Raw genomic sequence first — 14,141 nt, forward strand, 5'->3', positions numbered from 1 at the left:
CCATGGGATTTTCATAGGGTCCTGCCATTGGAGGCAGGGTCTGCAGCAGGATCACTTGGAGGGAGCACTTAGGTTGGGCTTAGGACTCCCCCCTCTTTGGTGTCTTGGCAGGTGGGGCTTTCTAACTTAGAATGGGGACCCTGGCAGGTTGCTCTAAGGGCCTTCAACAAAGAACATGACCAGAGGGAACACAAACTTGGGACCTTGTGTCTACCCTGTGGGTGCTGGGTACCCCCTGGTGGGAAGTGTGAAGGTGAGGAGCAAGCAGAAGCAGCTGTGCAGAAGGACAGTGTCTTGGGTTGGGCAGGAGACCTGGGTTCTATGCTGCACAAGTCCAGCTTGGGACATGGGGCTGTAGATACTCCTCCTCTTGCCTGGCTGTGGGGGCTCATGCCACCGTTACACGGTCTGTCTCCCCTTCCAGAGCTGAGCAGAGATGAGGTGAAACCCCAGAACCTCTCAGCTTCAACTGTTTCTGCCCCTGGATGGCTGCCCCACTCATGCCACAGCTGTCCCACTGGCCCCCAGGGGTAAAAGGGCTTCCAGACCAGTCCTCTTCATCACCCCCCCACACACACACCTTCAAGTAGTTCTGAAGTTCTAGGCAACTTCCCAGCTCCAGGCCTGGGTGGAAGGGAGGCTTCTAGGGGCCATACACAGGGTCAGGGTATGTATTCCATCTGCTGCTGCCTCTCCCAACTTTTTTGGCCAAGTCGCATGGCTGTGTCACCTGAGCTGAGCTGTCAGAGTGGCCACCAGTACCCATCTGGAGTGAGCTTTAGGGTCAGGTCCCACGTCACTTCTCACCCTGGAGTGATGCAGGGGCTTCTCTTGCCCACATCCAGAGAGAATCCTGGATGCCTAGAATCATATAGAGTCAGGGGCCTGTGTACCAGAGCCATAGGAGTAGAGATGGGAAGGGGCCAAGGATCAGGGTGCACTCAGCCTAGGCTGGGCTGAGGGAGTCCGGACTCCCACTGGGAGAGGGCCAAGGAGGATTCTTGAATCTGTGACACAGGGTGGTGACAGCATAGGGACAGGTACCTAAAGATGTCTTGCAACATTGTAGCTGAGGCTGGACCCAGGTGGGTGCTGGGTGGAGATACCTTGGTGGTCAGAAGCTTGAGAGTGTCCTCAGGGTCCCCATGTGTCACTGAAATGGAAAAGAATAAAGGACAAAGCAGAGGCTAACAGTCTCAAAACTTGACAGAGACTGACAGTCTCAAGGCTGATAGGTCTCAAGGCTTGCCTCTCCTGTCTCAAGGCTTGCCCCTCCTGCTAAACAAGGTCACTGTTCCTGGAAGATGAACTGCTGAAACACAGCTGCCTACCTCCATATATATATATATATATATATATATATATATTTTTTTTTTTTTTTGGTACAGGGGATCCCACTCGGGTCCTTGTGCTTTCCAGGCAGGTGGCACAACCACTGAGCTAAATCCCTGGCCCTACCTCCCTATATACTAAAGACAAACTGCAAAAGCAACATTTACCTCCACCTCCCTACTTTTTGCTAAATTCTGCTTCTGTAAAATTCTGCTTGCTCTCCTACCCTGGCTAAAGAACAGATAAATATGAGAACAAACGGAGAAATGGGGCTCAGACTCTGGAAAGTGACTTCTGCTGGGCCCTCTAGCTATCAGATAAACCTGCCTTTCCCTTCAGTTCTCTGAGTGCTGCTCTCTTCCTTGGTCTGCCGGCCCTCTGAGGGCCAGTTCATCGAAACAGAAGGAATGGGGGTGGGGGGCACAACAGAGGTTCTAGGCCAGAGCCAAAGACACCTCATGGAGGCCTTTGTCCGTGTCACTGGTTGCACCTTGGTCATTCCCACATTTGAACAAGCTGCAGGGACACAGAGAACCATAGGACAGTCAGACAGAAATATTACTTGCTTTGCCCCCTCCTGCACACATTAGAACATACCCCAAAAGCTGGGCATGGGGCACAGACCTGTAATCCCAGCACTCAGGAGGTGGAGGTAGGAAAATTGCAATTTAAAAAATAAAAACCCCAGGGATTTAGCTCAGTGGTTCCATTGCCTGCCTTGCAAGTGCAAGGTCCCAAGTTCGATCCCCGGTACCAAAAAAAAAATTTATTTTGATGTTGTTGGCCTTAAGTATGTGCTGTTAAACATTTTTTTAAACTGAGAAAACATGGTATCATAGAATGTGCTCAAAATTTAAGTGATATAGTTCTATTTCCAATTTTTATTTTTTATTTGTTCATACACTGATTTCTTTTTGATCTTGATAATTTGAGATCTTTTTTTTTTTTGAGACAGGGTCTTGCTATGTAGTTCAGGCTGTCCTCGAACTCATGGAAATCCTCCTGCCTCCTGAGTGGTGGTATTGCAGGCATGCACCAGCATGCCCAGCTTCTTTAATGTCTTGAGTTGATTAACTTTGCCAAATTTTCTCTAATTTATCCTTAAGATTCTAAAATCAGAGTGAGATGCTCAACCACTGAAAAGATAACTTATTCTTTACCTGGAATATTTTTTGCAAAAATTCCAGTCCTTTGAGTTCTTCAACAGAACTAAACTTAATCCACATGAATCTCCCTGTTGGCCTACTTAACGGAGGGCTTTTCAGGCCACAGTAGCGATCTATAAGAGGAGAAAAACCAAATGGCCCATCTCAAACTTCCAAGTGATCAAATGGACATTCAAATGATGGTTCCATATAATAATGTTCATCAAAAGGCAATTCTATTCTTTGAGGTGGAGCAGCTTCCAAAATGTAGACACATATTTTGTTTGGTGGATATGAATCAGGACAATTTGGTGAAGCAAAATGACATCCATTGCCGGTTCAAGCCCAAATGCCACACTGAGTTGCAGGAACGTGCTCGGTTCCAATATTTTGTCCATTTTAAGTCTTTTGGGTCACAGCAATCTCTTCCACGACAAGTACCGTTATTAACAAAACTTTGAGAACCGCGCCCAGCCGCTTCAGGGCCGTGTTCTCCAGCGGCCCGGAGCTTCGGAGAGACCGAGGCGGCGCTCAGGACTGGGCGCGGCGACTGCCTGGCTCGGTCCGTCCCCATGGCCGGTCTCTGGCCACTCCGCGTGGACAGTCTCAGGTCCTGCGGCCTGCCATGGCTGAGCCCAGCTGCGGGCTGCGGAGCCGCACGCGTGCCCCGAAGATCGTCGCCTCCCGCCTGGCGGCGCTGCATCCCATCAACTGCCCCGGGAGCCGAGGGCCACTGACGCGCAGGGGAGATTCCGGAGCCGCTCTGCTCTTCGCTGGGCGCGGGCTCCCTAAAGTGCAAAGATTGCAATTTTAAACCCAGCCTGGGGAACATAGTAAGACCTGTCTCAAAATAAAAAATTAAAAAGGGCAGGGGCTGTAGCTCAGTGTGAAGGTCCTGGGTTCAATCCTCAGAAACACACACACACACACACCACACTCACACACACACCCCTCTTCCGAAGTGACCTCTAGCCTGCTCCCGGGTAGAGCCTTACTCCACCACAGCAGGCAAGGGTTCTGGCATGGCCACTATGTTCTGCTCAGGGATCTGCTGGGTCCCTTAGGGACCTGCCTAATCCACATTTCCACTGTGATTACATTCTGGGCCTTATTTCATTAGACTCTCAGGTACCTTCATCAAACTCCAGGGACAAGGATGAGAAGGGGGTGGCCCCCCACAGATGTACATCTCAGTTCTATTTCTAGTTCCAGGCCTCCCTGTAGAGCAGCCTCTGAGTGCTGTCTTCTGGGTGCATGTGTATGTGTGTGTATCTATACAGTCTGAGTGTGCATGGGTGTGCACGTGTGTGTATGTGTGCCTTTACACAGCCATGCTTGTGTATGTGTGTATGCATGTGTGTGTGCATGAATATGCACAGGCAGCCTCCAAGTGCTGTCCTCTGGATGCACACGTGTGTCCACCTATACAGCCTGAGCACGCACATATGTGCATCTGTGCAAGTTTGCATGAGTATGTGTCCCCTTCTACAGCTGTGCACATGTGCCTGTGTATATACATGTGCATATATCTGTGCAGTGTGCCTGTGTACATGAGTGCAAAAGAGTGTGAGGATGAACATGCATGTGTGTGCATGCATGTCTATGTGCTATGTGCACACATGCATGCATGTAGTCATTCAGTTGCATGGAATGAACCAATCCCAACATAGGCAATAAAGATGAAATAAATATCACATGTAACATACATGAATGGGGCCAATCACAACTAAATATCATACAATATGCAAAATTTTCACCAAATTGTTTAAATTTACAATGAGGGTCCTGTGAATACATTTGTAGTTGCAGCTATGAAGTATTTGATTTTACCACCTCCATTAACAGCCCCTAGGCTGGGGATTAGCTCAGTGGTTCTGCCGCCTGTCTTGCAAGAGCAAGGACCAGGGTTCAATCCCCAGTTCCACAAAAAACAAAACAAAAACCCCCAGCCCCTCCCCCAGCAGATATTGAGCCTGGTCTTCTGCCATCTGAGTTCATTTCTAGTTGCTTATAGTAAAAAACAAAAATAGTCTAGAACAACCATTCAACCATGCCACTCCAGGGTGTGCAACCAGGGGAAATGAAGTCAGCACACAAAAGAGACACCTGGATGCCCATGTTTACTGTTCACCATAATGGCCAGGATACGGAACCAGCCCAGGTGTCTGTCAATGGATGAGTGGATAAAGAAAACACAGCCCACAATCACAATGGAGTACAGAAATATTCAGCCATATAGAAGAATGAAATCTTGTCATTTACGGAAAAATGGGTGGACCTGGAAGGCATCATGTTAAGCAAAATAAACCAGACACAGAAAGAAAAGTAGGAATGTTTTCACATGTGGAAACTAAAAAAAATTACTTGAAAGTAGAAGAGGAACTATTAGGGACTGGGAAGAGGGCTGAGTAGGGGAGAGTAAAAGGAGCATGGATGGACATATTATCACCACACGAAATACACATACATGAAAAATCAAAATGAAGCGGATTAATTCGAACAATTAATATGTGTAAATAATAATAAAAGGACAGGTGAAACTTATTTTTAATTGACTCACACTTTAAATTTAGGTACAAGCCTTCCTTTATTTGACAATTAAAACATACAATTCTGTTGGCACAGTGGTGCACACTTGTAATCTTAGCACTCTGAGAGGCTGAGGCAGGAGGATTGCAAGTTCCAGTATAGCCTGGGCAATTTAGCGAATTAATGAGAGACTGGTCAAAATAAAAAATTAAGGACCGGGGATTTAGTTCAGTGGTGCTGGGCTTGCCTGGCAAGGGCAAGGTCCTGAGTGCGACTCCTGGTACTGAAAAAAAATTTTTTTAAAGGGCTGGGGATGTAGCTCAGTGTGAAGGCCAGCCAGGGTTAAATGCCTAGTAACACACACACACACACACACCAGACTTCTAAAAAATTCTTAGATCAAAGAAATAGGAGAGAAATAAAAGATGTTTAGAACTAACAAGTGCCTTTCCTCAGGGAAAGAGCCAGGCCTTAGAGGGTTTCTTAAAAATAGAGGATGACAGGAATTAATGAACTCAAAGTTCAAGTCCAGAAATGAGAAAATAACACCAGAAGAAACCCTAAGACAGAAAAGGAATAAAACAAAAGTATCGAAAAGGTCACCAGACAAATGCTGGTCCTTGACTCTACTAATCTCAGGAAAGCTCCACAGATCAAGCAGGGGATGAGGTGCACAAATCATGTCAGCAGCCAAAGAGGGGGCAGAAGAATAGACTTAAGAATGGTGCTGATCACTATAAACAATCGTCTTCAACAAATCTGCCATCGGATGAAATGGACTTTTTCTTTTGAGATAAATTTTCACTGTGTAGTCCAGGCAGGCTTCAAATTCAGAATCCTCCTGGCTCAGCCTCTCAACTGTTGGGATTCCAGGTGTGTGCTACCACACCTGGCTGAAATGGGCAATTTTTCGGAAAGTAGAACTCACAAAATCAAGAAGTCTCAAGATGGAAAAAGAGCTGGGTGTCCCGTAAACAGGGTGCATACCTACCCATAATCCCAGTTACTTGGGAGGCCGAGGCAGGAAGACTGCAAATTCAAGGTCAGCTGGGGCAATTTAGCAAGACCCTGTCTCAAAGTAAAAAAAAAAAAAAGCTGGGATTTAGTTCAGTGGGAGAGCTCTTGCCTAGCACAAGTTTAATCCCAAGCACTGGGTGGGGGGAGGGGGAACAAAATTTGAAAACATAGTACATTGACTCTGTTTATTTTTTATAAATTACAATAACATCTACTAGAGTCTAAACCAGGAGGTGTAATACTGGGAAAATTGTAGTATAATTTACTATGTCAACAGAGTAGAGGCAAACAACCACAGGATGATCTCAATAGATAAGAAAAATAACCTGATTCTTTTGGTTGATAAATTTAACCACCAGTCATGACAAAACTCTTGGGAAATGTGGGGGAATCTCACCAAAAGCCACAGCAAGTGTCCTGCTTAACATTTAATTAGCAGAACGCTGGAGCCTGGAAACCCACTGGAATGAGGGACTGGTGGGACCACCACTCTCTGCCCACTTAGAGCAGGCCACCCTGACAGCAGACCAGGTGGAAAATAAAGAGCATGAGAGTTAGAAAGGAGAGACGAGATTCTTGCACAGGTGCACAGCAACCTCAGCTGAATACTGGCAAGAGTTTTCTTGAAGCACAACGTAGTGTTTAGGTTTTTACCATACATTTGTGGAGATGGAAAGTTACCATTAAACTATGGATCAAAAGAGAGTAAATCCTATGTTACAAGATACAGTGGTATTTGACAAGAAAACCCCTGGAGAAAATATAGTTTGTTGGCCCAAAACTTTGTGAATTCAAAGTGCTAGACTGCTCCTGTTCAGTATTTCTTTTTGCTTGTTTTTGTTTATTCTCAACATGTTTTCTTCTTTTTTTTCCAATTGGGATTGAACTGGGGCCTTACACACACTAGGCAAGTGTTCCACCACTGAGCTACTTCCCCAGCCCTATTTACTTATTTATTTATTTATTTATTTATTTTGAGATAGGGTCTTGCTATGTACTGTAGTTCAGCCTGGCCTTGAGCTCATTAGGTAGCCCAGGTTGGCCTTGACCTCACAGTGATCCTCCTGTCTCAGCCTCCCAATTGCTGGGATTACAGGATTGTGTCACCTCGCCTAGCCTTATTTTTTATTTTGAGACAGGGATGTGTGAAGTCACTAAGTTGTCCAGGCTGGGCTTGAACTTGTGATTCTCCTACCTCAGCCTCCCAAATAGCTGGGATTACAGGTGTGTGTGCCACCATGCTTGGCTCTCAAAGTGCTTTCTTTGTAGCCCTTGACTTTCAGATGAAAAAAAACTGGGGGTGCTTTATAGACAAAAAGATGTTTTGGTCATGAGCTAAAGAATAAAATTCTTTCAAAGTTTATATGTGCACAGTTGCTTATAAAAATAAGTCTTCTTTTGTGTTAGGAACTGAGAGCAGGGGTCATCTGGCCTGTACATTCTAACTACAGAGGTTATCAGGTCTAATCGCAGGTCTATGTGAATCTTATTAAAATGCTGCCCAAAACTGTGTTTGTTCCAATATTTGTCAAAGAAAATTACTTTTGTTCACTCAGAGATATAAACAATATTTGTCATCAGAAATGAAATTTATTCTCTGATTTATGAAAATTAACCTTTTCTCCTCAGGGATGGAGTGTTCCAACCTCTGCAGCAGGGAAATCATCTCTCCCTGGAGTCACTGGCCTGCTTTCTCTTTCATGCCAGTTGTGGAATGGAAGTAGCAATTCTGTCTGATTTAAGTGAAAAACACAGTGCAAAGTATCATGTTCTCTGAGGGCAAAGGGCCAGTAAGATTATCTGGAGGAAAAATACCCAGGAAGGGAGCCTCGCCCTTCAGAAGTGTGGGTCATTGTGTTCTTAGTTCAGGGACTGGAAAATACCCCAATGTCTTAGGAGGGGCCTCGGGGGCAATTGCAGGTCTGCATGAAAATGTGTTCCATCTCTGAGTGGACGTTATAAATAGGAGAGATCTGGATGGGTGGGTAGCTGAATGAAAAAGCAATAATGGATCACAAACCTCACAAATCCATAAATTCTGTCTATATTCTAGCTACATTACCATGAGAAAGAAAAACTTGGCCACAGTTATAGGAGAAAATTATGAAACACCTCCAAGTCCTAAAGTAGGCAAGATTTTTTTTCTGGTCTGTGAATAGAACCAGGGCCTCATGTATGCTAGATAAGCACTCTACCACTGAGTTGTACTCCCAGTCCAAGATTGTATTCTTAAGTACGTAAACTCCAAAAGTGATAAAGGAAAAGACTGGTGTTTTTAAAAAATTGATTAATTTTACTGGTACATTTTAGGTATACTGTCGGGAGCAATGCTACATTATTTTAGGGAAAAATCATTTGGTTAGCTTAGTTCTCCTGACTACAGCCCCCCTATGGAATTCTGAGACATAATTCCCTTTTGGCCTCCGGTCACAACTGAGACCTCAATGATCCGGTGATGCTGTGATTCTCCAGGACAAGATTACACCAGCTGAAAACATCCTGGGAGGAACAAACATCTACTCAGTTCCTCAGTGTTCTTGGATTGCTACATCTTGTTTACGCGGATGTACTGAACTCCCTGCAAGTCATTTGTTACATTTGTTTCTCCCGATGTAAGGTAAACTGGGGGCTTTCATCTTTGCTGCTCAGAGCAGTACTGACCAGTCCCAAAGCTCAGCTTCTTCTCAAAGTCTCATTTTTCTACCTTTCCTGTAATTCTCCTTGTGCTGCCGTGGCTCGCAGGAGAATAGGACTTAACTGCAGAGGTTCTAGTAACGTCCCCTTTCCCTGTTTCCTACAGTATACAATAAGGATTGATGTTTTGACCACACTTAAATCTAAAACTAAATGATGAAGACTCTGTGGGGGATAAACTGCAGATGGGAGGATACAATGTAGTGTCCAGAATATATAAAGAGACAGGTGGGCCGGGGAGTTACCTCAGTGGTTTCGCCGCCTGCTGCGCAAGCCCAAGGACCGGAGTTCGATCCCCAGTACCAACCCCCCCCCCGCCCCCGCCAAAAAAAACCCAAAAAAGAGACAGGTATTCAACAGTTTCTTGTGATAGCTTTGGATCAGCCAGCCAGGGATGCTCTTTGACCTGAACAGGAGAAGGGTAAAAATCTTGCTTTCCAGGCTCCTCTACATGTAGGTCTTCAAAGAATTAGGGTCCACCAAGCCATGAAGTTTGAGGGTTGACTGAGGCATGGTACTTCGATGTGGCTGCTGGCAAGTGGGTGTGGTTGCTGTCCTTTGGAACCCCTGGTGGGAGGAGGTGGCTTGTGGCTACACGGCCAAGGCATGGCTGAGCAGGAAGATCTGTTCCAGCTGCAACTCACATACACATGCACACACATTCATACACATGCTACACACACTTTCTTACACACACATATGCACGTGCACTTGCTCATACCCTGACTGGTGGCAGCCCCTCCCCAAGCTGGCTGGGCAGTATGGTTTTGGTGTGGTTCCTGGGGGTTCTGCTTCCAGCCCATTCTGAGTTTTCAATGATGTTTTAACAAACCCAATTTCTGTTCTTAGATTCCTTGATGCTCAGACAGCCAGTCGGTTTTGCCTGAGCCCAGCCTGGTACCACAGAGCAGGCAACCCCAGCGGGGAACCTCAAGGGCCTGGAAACAAAATAGGTGTCTAGACCTACAGATAACTGGCTGAACCCGTGTTCCTTACTCAGTCCCCACACCCCCGATGTTTTGTCAAAGATACAGAAGTGAGGAAAAGATTTTTGCAGGGAGCCCCTTCCACCCAACTACTCAGCCTCTATAGGTGAGTCACCATGAAATTCACTCTTGTCCAGGGACACTCTGCTGGGTTTCATCCGTTCACAAATATGACCATCACCACTAGCTAGTTTCTGAATACTTCATCAGCCTCCAAGAGAAATCCTGTGCCATGGCGCCTCCCTACCTAGCCAGGATAGCCACTGTCCCTCTTTCCCTCAGGCTTCCTGAGTGGATAGAGCCTCATTCAGAAGCACAGCCCACAGCTCCTGGGCTGGCTGCATGAAGCACCACGTTCTCAGTGAACATACCCTCAGGACTTAAGACTCCACCTGCTTCTGCCTCTTGCCTCAATCCTGGCTGTGTGCTTGCCTTTTTTTCTGGGTACTTTTTCAGGTTCTGAGAGGCTCTCCTGGGCATGCAGGGATTTGCCAAATGCCTCCTCTACCTCCCTCTGTTCTCCAAGATTGTTAAAATCTCTCACCAACATGTCCCTCCTGCCCCTCTGCTTTTCTCTGCCAGGTCCCTGCATTCTGGAATGGAGAAGTGCCAATTGTTCCATGGGATGGGAGCCTGGACCCCTGAAGAAGCACACTTAGGGTCACCCCTTCTGAGATTTCCCATGGAGTCCCTCAGCTCTGCACTGCTGCCCTCTGCCTCCCACCAGACTTCTGGCCTCATTTAACTGGAAATCCAGTTGCGACTATGAACATGGCCTCTTTACACCAATCCTTGGTTTAAATCCCACATGAGTATTCCTGATTTCCTCACATTCCTGCACCTGTGTTCGTTTCCTGGGCTGCCACAACTATGTGCCACAAACTGGGAGCAGAATCTTATTCTGTCACTACCCTGGAGAAAGGAATCTAAAATCCAGGTCTTGGTGGGGATGTTCCCTCCCAGGGGTCTGCCTGCCTCCTAGTTTCTGATGTTGTGACCACCCCAGGGTCCTTCCTTTTGGCCACCTCACTGTCTCCATCTCTGTCCTCCCTGGTCTACTCACCAGCTCTCATCCTTCCTCTAGTTTCTCTTAAAAGGACCCTTTGTCACTGGATTTAGGGCCACCCCAATCCGTAACTTGATTATATTTCCAAATAAGGACCCATTCCCAGGTGTAACGTAGGCATAGTTAGTATCTAGACAGATCTTCTGGGGGACCCTGTTCATCCCATCACAGCACCCAGCTCTTTTGGGGGAGCCTCCAGCACAGACACAGCATGGCAGCCTCTTAAATACCCCCCTCCAACAAAACCCCTGTATAGGTGGCTGCACACTTGATTCCACTGGAACCTGCCTTTGCCTAGCAGAACCTGGGCACCTGCTTCTGTGCAGGTCATAGGCTCTGGCTAGTCAGCCTGGAACTCACTGGGCCAAGACCTCCTTCCTTTTCTGGCAGCCTCACCAGGAGACAGGTCATAGGGGAGGCTTGGCTCTTGCCCTCCTGCTCAATGGGCTCTGCTTTGTGGGGCTATCTCTACTCACTCAGACCATCCTGGATACCTACTTCAGGCAGCAGGGTGGAGGCTGGGCACGTCTTGCACCTTAGCCTTCACACAGTTAATGTGTGCAAAGTCAACTTCTCTGTGTCTCAGTCAGACAGGGATCACCGAGAACCAGACCCATGGCTGAGCACCTGTCCCCACTCCACCCCTCCCTGCTCCCGGGCCTCCTGGATTCCAGCTACTCCCTTTCTCCTTGTGCCTACAAGGAGCTGCCCTGTACCTGGGCCTGAGCAGACAGCTTGAATCAGGGGTGGGCTGGACCTGGGGGATAAGAGGAACAGGTTGTCCCTAAGGCATAAATCCCAAGGCTTCTGGGTCACCCTGGGCAGGAGTAAAGGGAGCAGGGGACGATTTCCAAGGCTCTTTCTCTCTGTGCAGGGTTGGATGGCCAGCATCCAGAGAAGGCTTGCTATAGACTAGGATCCCCAAGGACCCACCTCCTTCCTCATCCCAGGGAATCCTCTGTCACCTCCAGAAATCTGCCTGAGCCTCAGCAAGGACTGGGTCTGCTCCAGCTGGGAAATACCCACAGGAACATGCGCATACACAAATGGGTACACATGCTCACAATCACACAGTACATATGCACACACACAATCACACATGTGCATACTTGATACGCCATCACCATTGAGAAGAGCAGCCTCCTGTTCAGGAGGAAAGCCATGGACATGTGTGTGCAGGGCAGCAGTATGGCCAAGGCCTGGGCTCTGCTCTGGAAACATCTCCTGGCCCTCTGAGGCTCTCACAGGTTGGACTCTCCCTCAAAGTCCACATCTCTCCAAACAGCCTGAGACTAATTCAAGCAGTTCCTGGAGCTGGCCACAGAGCTCTGCACAAGTGGCCTCCACAGCATTGTTGGCCCCCGAGTTCTGGGCCCTGGGGTGAAGGTCACTTAGGAGTAGGTTCAATTTGACACAATTGTGGCCATCTTGGTCCTTCCTGCTTTCTTGCCTGATGAGTGATCCTGGTTTGCATGTCGAGCTCCAAGAATATAGGACAGCAAGGTAATTCAGATTGTTAGCCTAGTGTTTCCTGGAATGCACTGACACCTGGATTTTCTCTTCATTGATGTCAGATATATTAATAGTTTTTGAGAAACCCCAAGTGCATTCCAGTTGACTGTGGGCCACCTTTGTGCAGTTTCAAACATAAACCCTTACCTCTTTCCTTGGGTTGCCTGGGTCCTCCTGTCCGCTGCCACTGAGATATGAGGTATCAGGCAGTTTCCAAGCATCATGCTCTGTGCAGTCGGGACCTGTCCGCCTCTTTCTTTGTCACCCGGCACTCGTGGCTGGTTCTCATATGCTGGGACTGGCATTTGTGAAAGAGAGGTGAATCCTTGTGCCTGGCTCTGAACCTCGTTGATGTGCCCCTACAGAGGGGAGGGTGAGTACCCACCCTGTCCTATGTGGACAGCAGGGGACTCAGGGATCCAGCCTTCTCAAACTTGCTCATTCATTGTTTCTGAGCAGAATCTGGTTCTGTTTCTCTCTTGGGGAAATGGCATTTCTTCAAATTCTGTGGGAACTTTGGGTTCAAGGTGTTGGGTGCCTGTGTGTATGTGACCTGTGTATCTGTCATGGCCCCATGAATGGGCATAGGGTAGCAGTAGCTCTGTTCTCTCTCTCTCAGTACTGGAGGCCAGAGTCTGAAGCAAGGTGTCAGCAGGGAAGGCTTCCTCCCAGGCTCCAGGAGGGTTCTTCTGCTCCTTCCAGCTCCTGGGGACTCCAGGCTTTCTGTGGCTTATGGCCAATCATTTAGTCTCTGCCATCTTCAGTGGTTTCTCCTCTGTGTCTGTGTTTTCCCCTCCTCTGGTTCTTATAAGGACACCTGCCTTTAGATTTAGGGCCACTCTGATCCAGGTTGACTTCAACTTTGATAATGGGAAAGATAAGATCCCATTACGAATTTCTAAGTAGACAGGAATTTGAAGGGGCTCTATTCGATCCCGTTTATGGAATGTGAGTACATTTATTACATCAGGAAGGGTCTGTACCTGGCCTGAGATCACAGTCCCACCTAGGATAGATGGGAAAACTGAGTTTTCAAGTGGTCCTGGACTTCTGTGGCAGGATCAGGGCGAGAGCCGGCTTGGGACTCAAATGCAGCTTGGGCCCCTTTGCATGGCTGGTATTGTCTGTGGCTGGTGCTGAGTGAATCTGCCTCAGCCATTCTCTCTTTCTTCACTCAGAACTCAGTAGAACAGGACTGAGTGAGAAACTCTTTTCCACATTTCTGACCCTACCCCTCCCTATGGTCGCTCCTTGGAGAAGTTTCACAGGGGAGTGATGGGGCTCACTGGTGAGATCTTCCTGTCCCCAACCCAGGGCCCAGTGCACATATGAGTGTGAGATGAATGTATAGCCTTGTCCTGGGACAGAGGAGCAAGCCCCCCCCCACCCCCCAGCCTAGACTGTGCTCTCAGAGGTTGCTCCAGGGCATCAGACTTCCTAAACCCCCTTCCCCTAAAATAAATAGGACACACATGTGTAAATACCAAATAGTTTCTCTGGTGTGAAAAACCAAAGTGTAAATAGGGATCAATATGTATAATTGATATTGTGTAACAGGAGAAAATGTCTGAAGAAGTAGGAGAAGTGGGAGGGGTAGAGGAAGGGAAAGAAGGGAAAAGAAAAAATATGAGAAAAGGAAAAAAATGGAAACAAAGTCTTTGTAAATAGGGAAGGGTGGAGGGGGTGAAGGGAGGGCAGGGGAAGGGGGAAAAAATAAGAACCAAGATACATCATGTACAGGTACAAGATCCCAATGATGAATGTAACTGTATTATATACCTAAAATGTACCAATAAATTTAAGGGGAAAAAAATGTAACAAGCACCTATGGCATAAACCAACCAACAGTGGTAAATTTGG

The sequence above is a fragment of the Heterocephalus glaber genome, unplaced genomic scaffold (genome assembly GCF_053883595.1).
Source record: "Heterocephalus glaber isolate CG9 unplaced genomic scaffold, H.glaber_assembly_v1.0 deba00001781, whole genome shotgun sequence".
Lineage (NCBI taxonomy): Eukaryota > Metazoa > Chordata > Mammalia > Rodentia > Bathyergidae > Heterocephalus > Heterocephalus glaber.